Source organism: Macrosteles quadrilineatus, unplaced genomic scaffold (genome assembly GCF_028750875.1).
Source record: "Macrosteles quadrilineatus isolate MER2022 unplaced genomic scaffold, UCM_ALF_1.0 Scaffold_16__1_contigs__length_3527350, whole genome shotgun sequence".
NCBI classification, from domain to species: domain Eukaryota; kingdom Metazoa; phylum Arthropoda; class Insecta; order Hemiptera; family Cicadellidae; genus Macrosteles; species Macrosteles quadrilineatus.
Window position 1 is genome coordinate 520,048 of NW_026542609.1, and position 13,240 is coordinate 533,287.

The following is a 13,240-nucleotide window of genomic DNA, read 5'->3' on the forward strand; positions in this document are numbered from 1 at the left end:
TATGGCAAGTCAATAGAAAAAGTAACTGAAAACCTAAACAAATACTTCCTGTACAACAACACTAAGAAACTCATCTACTTAATAAAACAACCCACGTTCATAGACAGACTAATTCTAAATGAAAACAATTATATAATATTCATGAAAAAGAAAAGGGTCCAGTGCAAGAAACCCATACCTGTAGGATTTTCAATACTAGATCTAAGTAAGAGATACATGTACCACATGTATTACAATAACTTGAAAAAGTACTTCCCACCGTTCAATTTAATATACACAGACAACGATTCATTTGCAATACAAGTATTCACTACTGATACTACTTCATTTACAAAAGATCAACATTTCATTTCTAATACTCTCTTAGGTAAATTCAAAGATACATCTCCTAATAATCCCATTCTAGAATTCGTTACAGTAAGAAGTAAAACATACGGGTACAGGACATTGAAAGATACCATACCACGACTAAAGAATTTACCCAAATCTTTTAATTTTACAAACTATAAAAACATACTACTGTCCATTAAAATGTACAACACCTATAACAGAGTAATTGATAATAAACTATACCAAATAATACAGAATAAAGCAGTAATAAAAAATAAACACACACACACCCAAATACACACACCAATAGAAACACACACACACACACACACACACACACACACACACACACATAACACAATGACATCATCATGAACACCCTCCATCATCACCCTCTCTCTCTCACTCTCTCTCTCTCACTCACTATCACTCCTCTATCTCCCCTCTCTCTCACTCTCTCTCACTCTCTCAATGCCCCTCTTCCTCCCCCATTTTCTCTTTCACTCTCACTCTCTCTCTCTCACTCCCATCTCACATTCTCTCTCTCTCTTTTCAATACCCCTCTACCTCCCCCATTTTCTCTTTCACTCTCTCTCTCTCTCACTCACAACCCCAAACATTCTCTATCCCTTTCTCTTTCATTACCCTCTTCTTCATCCATTCTCTCTTTAACTTTCATTCTCACTTTCACTTTCAATAACAATAACAAACCCCACCACTCAACTTTCAATCACAAGTACCAATACCATCACACTCACACATACATGAAAATTTTCAATTTCATTTCAATTCTCCATAAAATCATCTCTTTCCATAACTACTAATATCTTGACTTTGTTTTATTTTTTGTATTTTGCGAGGTTTCAAACATTTTCGTCGTGAAATACTCTGTCCCATAGTTATAAATGTTCTTGATCCAACAATAGAGAATCTATAAATAAATGTCACAGTCTTGGTAAGGGTGAGAGAGATTTACTGTTAGGGTTGCTGTCCAGTATTTATAGTGTCCTGCGAAAACCACTTCACAATGTCCTTCAAATAGGAACAAGTTTTAAAATTCAGGTTTCATTCTATATAGTTGCTAAAATAAAAATTTTTTTGTATCATTATTCGATTAAAAGGTTTATCTAGTGATAAAAACAGCTATCGGTTATAAAAATTATCTCTATTTAATAATAATCTCGTAAATATAATCTTTGACGTATATTTTCACAAACATTGTTAGATTAATTGGGATTGAAACCCCTTTGATAATATTAACCTATTGATGATCAATAGGTACTAAAGAATCTGTTTTGACGAAGCTTCAAAGGAGTAATTTATATATTGTATTAGTCTTCAAAATGAGAACAATATTTCTTTTAGCGAATTTACCTTTAGGGAAGTAGCTATTACCATTGGTGGCACGGTAAGACCTGGGCCCGGGACCGATTTACTTTTTCATTTTTCCCAAGAGGCCAATTTTATGTATGTAATTTTTGCCCGATTTTGATCAAATTTGGTTTAAAGCTGAAAGGCGGGTGTGTGATAATTAATAAGTGGACTGTATTTTAGATGATAATAAAAGAAATAATATATTGGATAATAGTTGAACTGTATTTGAAAGAAACATTTTTAACACAGATATAAACAGTATCAATTAATAATTAAACATCAGCTGGTACAAATTAATATGAACATAGCAAATCAAAGAGTGTTAAATAAATAATGTGAGATGATTATATTAATAAGTACTGAACAGCGGGATTAACTTGAATGAGCTCACGAACCAGCATGATCGGACCATGAGAACGGGGTTTTACGGGAGGTTTTTATGGGGTAAAATTTGGGTTTTCTCATTCGTCACATTCAAAAAACAAAATTTCTAAATTTCTCTCTCGATCTTTTTAAAGAGCTGAAAAAACCTAAATAATTTAGAATATCAATGTGTTTTTTACGGTTATTCGTAACAGAGAAAATTCAAAAAAATTCAATTTAAAATTTCCATGTTATTATAATGGATAATATTGTAAAATGTTATAGTTTGCTTGTTTATGGATCTATTTTGATCAAACTTCCTTGTAGCAGCAAACCTAGGTACTCGGTAAACCTAATGATACGTAAATAGATTTAATTGAAAATCAATTCAGACAAATAGAAATTCGCTTAGTCGGCAGGTTTGCTGCGGCGAGGGTATATATTTGTATTTATAAGTACAACTCATAAATAAAATAATAATAAAGAAATACTTAAGAATTATATAAATGAATGACACAGAGTGTTTCCTATCGCAATAATTAAACATTGTAGAGCTAGATTTTTATATTGTTGGGTCAACAAATAAATCATTACATATTTTAGTACTGGCCTTTTAGAAGTTTATGGGTTGTTTAATTTCTTAAAGGGTCATCTGCACTTTATCGCATTAAAAACTTAACTTTGTAATATTAAATTACGCAAATTTTTGTTAGTATATTTTTCATCGCCCTGTACCAAAAGTAGTTATTTTCAATAACAGCAGATATAAAAAAGTAGTTGTTTTCAAGATCTAATTTAGAGCGAGAAAAAACGATTGGCTGCATTTCCCCTGCTCTAAATTTACTTTCCCTCGCAATCGATTAGATCACCATTTACTCACCACGTACGATAGTGTGTTACGGTTTAATTGAATTGTTTAGATCAGCTGTTTTCATTGTTGCACAATCTAAATGTATACAGGAATGGGTATTAGTTTTTTGCTGTGTTTTTAGCATGGTGCGTGTTTGAAGTTGCTCAAAATATGTCTAACATTACTGATGATTTGATTAAAAAGTTTCAGAGAAAACGAAACCCCTTCCACCAGAGAAATCAAGGGGTATGAAGAGGAATACAGAAAGTTTAAGGACTGGTACAAAGTATAAAATGTTAAACCAAACAAAGTAAGTGACGAAGTATTTATTAATATTAAATAGTAATAATAATAATAGTAATAATAGTAGCCATTACTCTATGGCAGTACCAAGCTGAGACTGGTTAAATTTGGACTCCTTATTAATTAACTAATTTTTAATTAATTTATTCAAATATAAATGTTTTAATACATCAAGAAATGCATTAAGATCCTATTGGAACAAGATAAGTAAATAGATTTGTCTTAAAAAGTGAAAATAATAAATATTCAAGCAACACCTCCAGTTCCATGTGAGTTTTAGGTTAGGTTTGGAGCTAAAATTATAGGACTGAATATAATAAATACATACAAAGTAAATTAGTTCCTCAGTAAATAGACTAACATAATAAATAAAAGCTCTTAAATATAAATATCTTAGTAAATAGCAATCATGGCTTGTCCTGGGTGTGATAAAGACTTACCTACTGATGGGGACTATGTGACATGTGGTAGATGTAAAGAAGATATGCACTATACCTGTTCAGGTGTCTCTAAAAACACTTGGAAAGGTAAGAGTATCCAAAGGAAAGCAGAATGGGAATGCTCTACATGTAGAAATAATGGAACTAGAGGGCGCTTGTTAAGCTGTGATAAAGATGAACCGACAGATCCAACTTTTTTGGCGTTAAAAAAACTCCTTGAGAAAATGTTCAATAAGCAGGAGAAAGTAATTCTAGAGAAGATTGACGACATAAAGAATTCAATAAAGGGCTTAGAGGAAAAAATTAGCGATGTCACCGAAGATGTCAACAGCCTGAAGAAAGAAACGTTAGAGCTACGTGAAGACCTAGAAAAAGTAAAGCTAACTTTGGAATGTGAACAACAATATGGAAGATCGAAGAACTTTATCATCACTAGCATTCCTCCCACTAAGGAAGAAGATGTCAGTGGAAAAGTCGTACAACTGCTGAGGGCTCTCGACATTGACATCAAAAAAGAGGAATTCACGGCTCACCGACTACCTTCGAAGGACCAGACACCACCTATCTTTGTGCAGTGTAGTACAAGAGCAAAAAGAGACAGCATAGTACATAAGGCTAGGAAAGAAAAACCACAGTTGTCATTGATAACTTCGGAATATCCAGACAGAGCTATCTACTTTAACGACCATCTAACACCGTACTTCTCAAACCTAATGAAGGAAGCAAAAGTTTTGAAAAAGAGTAAGGGGTACGAATATCTGTGGATGAATGGAAACAAAATAATGGCAAAAAAAACATAAAGATGCAAAAGCAATTCAAATTATTAAAAAGGCAGACCTTAAAAAAATTGTATAAGCCTAGTCAAATAGGATCTTAAGTCACATAACATAATAAAGGCTAACTATCAATTTTTTTTTATTTCTCTCTATTTCTAAATTCAATCAATCGATTAAAAATTTTTCAGATTGAAGAAAATGAGTATGTCAACAACGAGAACTTTTTGTCATTTGCAGGTTGGGACCAAAGTGTGAATTTTTTTACTCACAAAGTAAATGAAAGGGAAATGTTAATTTTATGTATTAATATAAGAAGTATAAGGAAAAATTGGGATTTGTTGTTGTTAGAATGTAAAAATGTTTTAAAATATACAGATGTGCTAGTTTTAAGTGAAGTAAATGTAACGGCTGAAGAAGGTAGTATGTATGGAATCCCAGGGTACAAAACTGTGATGAAATGTAGACCGTCAGGAAATGGGGGAGGTATTATGATCTTTTATAAGAAAACAATTAAAGTAGAGGTATTAGATGTGAATTTTAACTCTGCAGAGGTATTAATCATTAAAACTTTCCTATTGAATAAAAGTATAACTATTGCTGCCTTCTACAGACCACCGAGCCTAAATGTTAATGATTTCAATTGTGAACTTGAAAATTTCTTATCATCAGATAAATTGAAAAATGAGGCAAATTTAGTAATGGTAGGGGATATCAATTTGTGTTACCTAACTCAAATGTATGGTGCAGATAATTATGTCAATGTTTTGTACTCTCAAGGTATGGCCAATACAGTTAAGGCACCCACAAGAGTGGAATTCTATAATAACAATTTAGTATCAACATGCCTTGATCATGTCAATGTCAGATTGCATAACATAACATTTACATCATTTATTGTAGAAGAGAAAATTGCAGATCACTACTGGACAGGCTTAAAAGTAGATTTAGGCTTAGGCCTATGTATGGACAATGAAATCCAGGAGATCAATAGTTTTAAAGAGGTAATAGTAACAAAAAAGGTTAATACGGAAATAAGAAATATAAATTGGTGGCCAATTTTAGATTTAAAAGACCCAGAAGAAATATATACCAAAATAGTAGAAACATTCCAAGAAATATATAGGAAAAGTACAAGCAAGGTTAGGTTAGATAAAAAATGTTCTCAGAATCCTTGGTATAATAATAACATTCAAAGGTTAGTGGATAGAAAAAGATATTTATGGAGACTAATTAAAAGAGACAGATACAACTTAGAACTTAGAAACACTTTTAGAAGGGTCAGAAACACACTGACAGCAAGTATAAGAGCGGAGAAAAGAAATCACTATTTTAGGTTACTGTCTGAAAACTTTGGTAACGTCAAAAATACATGGGAAGTAATTAATCAATTTATGAATAAAACTCCTAGGCCTACAATAATAGAAACTATTAGGAATAATTTTGAAATAAAAGAACACACCGATGTTACAACCATTGCAGAAAGATTTAAAAATAATTTCAAAGAAAGTATTGAAAAAGTAAATCAGCAAATGACAGGCAACCCATTTCAAATAGCACAAAACATTAATGAGGGCAAGTATAATATTGGAAATAGAATGAGCATGAATCTTATAACAATCAATGAAGATTTACTGCTTGCGGCGGTAAATAGGCTCAATCCGAAATCATCCTCTGGGCCAGATAACATAAGACCTCAAGACATAAAAAATAATTTTGTATATTTAAAGCTTGTATTGATTCACCTCTTAAAAAATATATTAGAAACAAGTATTATACCTAGACCAATGAAAGTCACCTATCTAAGGCCTATATTCAAAAAGGGTTCGAAGAAAGACATAAACTGTTATAGGCCAGTGGGGTCAATATCAACAATTACAAAAGTATTAGAGCATTATATATGTGCACAGCTACAAAATTATTTATACAAAAATGAAATCATCAATAAAGCACAGTATGGGTTCAGACCTACTTGCTCGACAGTAGATGTAGTAGAACTTCTAACAAATGATATTAATAAAGCATTGAATGAAAATAAGTTTGTTGTAGCAGTTGCAACCGATCTTACCAAGGCATTTGATCTGGTAAATTATGATATAATGTTGAAAAAGTTAAAAGACATTGGCATTGGGGGCAAGTTGTTAGCATTTTTCAAAAATTATTTTGCAGAGAGAAAACTACATGTAAGTATTGGCCATACTGTGAGCTCAAGCTATGACCAAACCTGCGGTTTGGTTCAAGGAAGTATTCTGTCCCCCTCCCTTTTTAATATCTATGTAAATGATTTTGCTAGCCTTAAATTTAAAAGTAATGTTCTGCAATATGCTGATGACAATGTTTTATATGTAATTCATAAGGATCTATCAGTAGGATTGGAGTATGTGCAAAATGATTTAAATCTTGCAATCAAATATTTCTTTAACAATTCTATTAAATTGAATGCAGAAAAAACCAAAGCAATAGTTTTTAAGAACCCAAGAATAATTATAGGCAGACACATATCTATTAAGGTGTATTGTCATTCTAAAGATTGTGTAGAGTTGGAAATTCTAAATGGACCCATAGGCCAATGTAATTGTCAAGCTGTAACGTTCGATGACAAGATCAAGCATTTAGGCATTTTTCTTGATTCAGATATGAAATTTGACACTCATGTTACAAAAATATCTAACTTGTTAAGAGTAATATTATTTAAATGTTATAGATTAAGTATGTTTTTACCTGTCAGTATTAAGAGAATGGTTTATTTTTCACTAGTACAGAGTATTGTTAACTATGGGATCTCTATTTACTATTTGTCACCTGAATACATCAAAGTAAAGCTCAGACAGGTGTTACAGATGATTGTTAAAGTTTTGTTTAATGAAATACCAATCAATCTTTTAGGAATAATGTCTTTTGATGCATTGGCTAAATATACTGACCTAGGGAGACACTACTTCAACGATGATTTTAGAAGAATAAATGATGTAGGGTATAATCTTAGGCATAGGCAATTTAGATCCGAAAGGCATTTCAATAATTATGGAACATTAACTTTAGAACACAGAATCCCAACTTTGTTAAATACACTACCACTAGATTTAAGATCAATAGCAAGTAAGAACGAAGTTAAAGTTAAACTAAAGAATTATTTTATAGAAAATCCATAGCCACTACCCATCACATTGATTATTACAGTAGCCTAGTTAGTTAGTATACTTACATTAGTTAGTCACAATGAACAAAAAATGTTAGTATCACATAAGGGAACACGACAACATAAAATGGGGGAACTATAGGCTAATATTATAGGACTTGGTATTTATTTATTTTAATTTTATCAGCATTTTCATGTATAATGTAGTCATTAACCAAGCATGAGTTGAGGAATGAAGATTTGAGCTACATAACCTCACTTTTTACTTCCATCTATTTTGATCTGGACTGGACTGGAATGGATTATTGGTATTGCTTTTTTTCCCAAAGTGAGGAGACAGGATAGGGGAAATATTGTTAGTTTTTATTCATAAAGTCTTTTGGTATTGTAAAATGCTAATCACCCGTTGTTTTATGAGTATTTTATGAGTATGAGTATTATTGTGTTTGGTTGTCCCATGTATATGTAAACTTACACATGATATGGAATGGTGAAACTGGGTGACAGAGGCATTGACGGCCCCAAATTTTAACACGGGGCTACCAGCCCGGTCCAGGATTAACTATTTCCATGATACTATTATGATGCACACACACACGCATATATAATAAACATACAAACTCATAGTCAAATATAATAATAAAAAAAACATAAAAAGAAAAAAAAAGAAAAAAAATGTTTTTGTTCAAATTATGGTTGTTTATTAAATATTATTTAATTCGAAAATAAAATAAATGGATTTATACGATGTACCTGTAAAAGATAGTATAATAAGGCAATAGAGATAAGTTTTCCTCTCAAATAGCTTGCAGCTAGAGAGGTATACAAGGCGCTGCAGTGTACAACAAATTTTCGCATGCGAGAAAATAAACAAATTGAAATTGAAATTGAAATAATAATAATAATAATTATTATTATTATTATTATTAATTTATTATTTATAATTATAAATTATTATTATAAATAATAATTATATTAATTATTATATTAATTATTAATTAATATTATATTAATTATTAATTAATATTATATTAATTATTATATTATATTATTATATTAATTATATTATTATATTATGTTTTATATTATATTATATTATTATATTATATATAATAATATAATATATTATAATATATTATATATAATATATATAATTATATAATATATTATATTGTTTTATATTATTATATTATATTATGTTACATTATATTATTATATTATTATATCATTATATTATATTATTATATTAATTATTAATTTAATTATTATTATAATTAAAATTATTATTATAATAGTAATAATAGTATTTATTAATATTATAAATAAATAAAAATATCTTATATCTGAGAAATCTTAAATCATAACACCATTTACGTTATAAAGTAGAATTTCAATCTTCAAGAAGAACTGGTAATATTGGAACCTATATAAATTTGAAATAAAACATATACAGTACCAAAATTTTCAGATTTTTTTCATGAGGCCTTTCGCCAGCTATGCTAGTAATATTGGAATCTATATAAATTGGAAAATAAAAATTTTGAAAATATTGGTAAAGTTTTTATTTTAAATTTATATAGATTTTCGATGATAAAGAGTAAACCAAAACTAAAAGAAGATGTAGATGTTTCAAAACATCTTATAAACATATGAGTGATTGTCATCAACAATGAAAGTGGCATTATAAACATAACCTTGAAATTCGAGTTTTTAAGGACCGATAGTTGTTATGTCGGTTTGGACAGTTTTGTTTTTTTGTGATATTAAAAAAAAAGCTAACTGAGAAGTATAATAGTTTTAATATTACTTAGTTTGTTATTTTGTATCTATTTATTTTTGCATTTTGATTAAAAGTAACGTTCATAACTCCTATCGAAAGTGCTAGTAATGAAAAAATAATTTTATTAATACTTAAGTTTATATTTTCTAAAAACATCTTTTTAATCTTTCTGTCTTATCTTCCCCTGGTGATCTATGGTAGTTTTAACCCCGTATATGTTTCTTTTTCTCAACACAAAGTTAAACTTAACTAATTCGATCAACTTTGTTCAAATATATTCTGCCGGAAATCGCAATCAAGTAGCACACTCGGACTTAATATCCGATCTAATCTCCAAAGCTAGGGATTTGAATCGTCCAACTAATATTACTGCCATTTAGTAACTTGCTCTACCGATGCTATTTGCAACTGGATTATAAAAAATAAATATATGTAATTAAATGAAGACATTATTTCAGTAAGTTCACTTATTGTAACAATAGTGTTAAAAATCTGCAAAATTATAAACATATAAACAATTTTAAATACAGTTTAACACATATTTTGTAATTACTTCAATATGTTAAAGTATTACTGTGTTGAATATTTTGATAGTATTCAAAACATTTACAGTGTGGTTATATACGCCTGATATGTGTGAGTTACAATGTATAAGGTTTAACGCTGATTTCTATTTAAATACCTACACAAAAACCTCGCACTTGATAAAAGAACTCACAGCAGATAAAGGATTTGACGAGTCAAACGATATTTTATGCATTCTGAAATTTACATCACGCATTAGTCGGCTCAGATATAAGACTTAAACTGATGCAACATTCAACACTTTTATGAATGCAAAGTCAGAATATTTGGTGGCAAAACCTTTTGTTTAGGATAGGTTTTATTAGGAATTATTTTATATATTTTCTATTATTGTGGATTCTTTTTAGTTGTCTATTTAGTATAGTATTTTGAAAGTCATAGAAAATCCGCTTTAAGTCTTAGAACACTCTTAAAGCTGAGTAGCTATATGGTTATAGTGCTCTTCTATTAATCATAAGGCCGCTGGTTCGATCCTGAGAAAAGTGTGTACCTTTTTGATACTTTGAAACTGGGCCCAGCTGTCCTTGATCATTGTGCTTTTAAGAATGTCCTGTCTAATGAAACAGCTGATCTTAGACAGTAACAAAGCTACGCAGATCATCTCACTCCTTTCTACACTCATCCTTCACTCAAATGTCGATTGAAATACGCACATAGATGGCGTCCCCATCGCAATTGATGGTAATAAAGATAATAATTAGCTTATAAATTCCCTTTTTGGATTAAGGCTTTACTACAAACTTACAAATGAGAAAAATTTACAGTTTTATTTAAAATATAACTACTATACGTTAAATTCTTAATGTATTAGTTACCACGATCATTAAATAATTCAATCATACGTTAAGTATTTTTACGCAGTTAACTCATAATAGAATTGCTAACAATACAATAATTGTAGTAATCCACACCCAAGATGTAATGGAATAAAAGTTTAACCGATGCACAACTACCTGTAAAAGTTTACAAACCAATACAAGAATATAACAGTAAAAAATAAAGTTGTTAAATTATATCACCTATTGATTTGTTACCTTAAAATCATGTTTTTCTTTCACCAAACTTACTTTTATCCATCCCCAACTAAGACTTTTCTATGATTTCTACCTACAGCGCATAACATTGTATAAAAATCATAATTTTAACGAAGCCATACCATCGGTTTTAAAATATTTTTTTCTGAAATAACTATGGTTAATTCCATGGTCGCAATATATTAAAAGGATTAACAATGTTCCAATCAACCTCTAGTTTCACATTAGTATCAAAGAATGGCAAGTTATTATAGCAACTGTAAATGTCGCAAAAAAGTAAAGTTTGTAATACTGAAAACTGTTTATGGAAGAACCGACGTCAGTTTCTTATCTCTCTCAACAGGAATATTTTTCTCCAAAAATGCAAGATGGAAAACCTTGACGCTCTTGAGAATTTAGAATTATTACTTTATGCTTGTGATATTGGGGTTGAAAATAGAGAACTTGTAGTTTTAAAAATTCAAGTTGTTTTCATAGCATTGTTTACAGTCTTAAGATGCTTGGAATGAAGAATGTAATTGTAACACCAGGTATAAGTAAATGGTTTTACAAACCGTAAACTTAAACCTATTTTGGTTCTAAGTATTGTCCTAAAAGATCGATTTCTTAAATCTTTATCACATCAATTCCCTTTTAAGGCTACTATAATTTTGCAATAGGGTTAAAACCATAATATTTATTTTCATGCTCTTTGTGCATACTTTTACTGTTTAGTTGTAAAAATTAGTGACATTTTAAGGAGTTTGCTTCGTAATTAGAAAGAATGTATGGCGTTCCAGTTTAAGTACCAGGTGAAAATAACTGTCTTGGTAAACTAATAATGCCAAATAGCGTCATTATATAGAAGACATTTTATTAAGAAGTATCTAAAGGTAAGTGAAGACTTTCGATGTAAAGACAAGATGCAGGGTGTGTTAAAGTAAATACACTCAATATTCTTGATGTTCCATACAAAACTGACTAAGAGTGTTATAAACTCTGAGCATAAGTTCATTTCTCATGGAGCTTGTACGATGAGATCGTAATACAAGGTTTTTATACAAGGTAATAGTCATCAACCTTTTCAGTTAAGCCCCAATTTTAACGCAGGGAATATGATTTTGTATTTTGTAAAATGTTCTAGTACAATTTTTCATAGGTCATACGTCATAGGTGGTACAGATTTACACGACAGCCACAGAAAATACTGTTTGTAAAGTTAAACATTGGACCAACATTCATAATTCGTATCGAAAGTGCTAGTAATGAAATATAATATTACTAACACTTAAGATTAATCTGGACACTTTTTAATCTTTCTGCCTTATCTTCCCCTTGTAAATTATGGTAGTTTTAACCCCATATATGTGTCTTTTTCTAAACACAAAGTTAAACTTAACTAATTCAATCAACTTGGTTCAAATATATTCAGCAGGTGATTGCAATCAAGTATCAAGTATACTTACTTATTTACTTATTACTTACTTATTTTATATGGTAAATTTCATTTGTTTGTTAAATATTAAAATCATAATGTTGTTAATCTTGTGATAAAAGAGTAATTGTTAAAAGTGACGATAAATATTGTTTTACAACAAGGATTTTTACTTACAGGACACTAAGTTACTAATGCTTTGGCAACGCAACAAAAGGCGCAGTAAAGCCTGAACGTCTTCCAGAGTTGTATTCTGGTCTTAATAATGAAGGCTGTGAAAACCCCAATTTGCATTTGTTAGCAGTTTAGATAAATCGCGTTTTACACACAATAGAGCGGCATGAAGATTTAATATTAGTTTATTCCTCACAATTGACTGTCACTGAAATTAATATTGGACTTTTGTTTGTTTTCTGATTATGATTATGTTAAATGATAGCTTTTTAATACTTAATACTTGAAAACGCTCCCTACAAACCCCCTACCTACACATAAGGTTTCATCTTTGGTTATTGATTTTGCTGATAAGATATTAGACTCAAATGAATTTAGTGTTTGGCATATATACTATACAATTTTATTTCATACATTCCTACATTGTACCCCTACATAGTGTCCCAAATAATGCCCCAAATAAGCTATTTCGTATAATAGAAGATAAAATTATTATATTTTTTTACTTTTATATAACTGGTTATTATTTTAATTCAATTTAATAACAATATGGTAGGTCTAATGAATTAACCACATAAGTAATGTATCTAAATCTAACACTAAAAGATGTAAATAACAAGGTAGGAGGGATTAAAACGTTGGTTTAAAGCATGTCACTTTATATTTTAACCTCTAGTAATC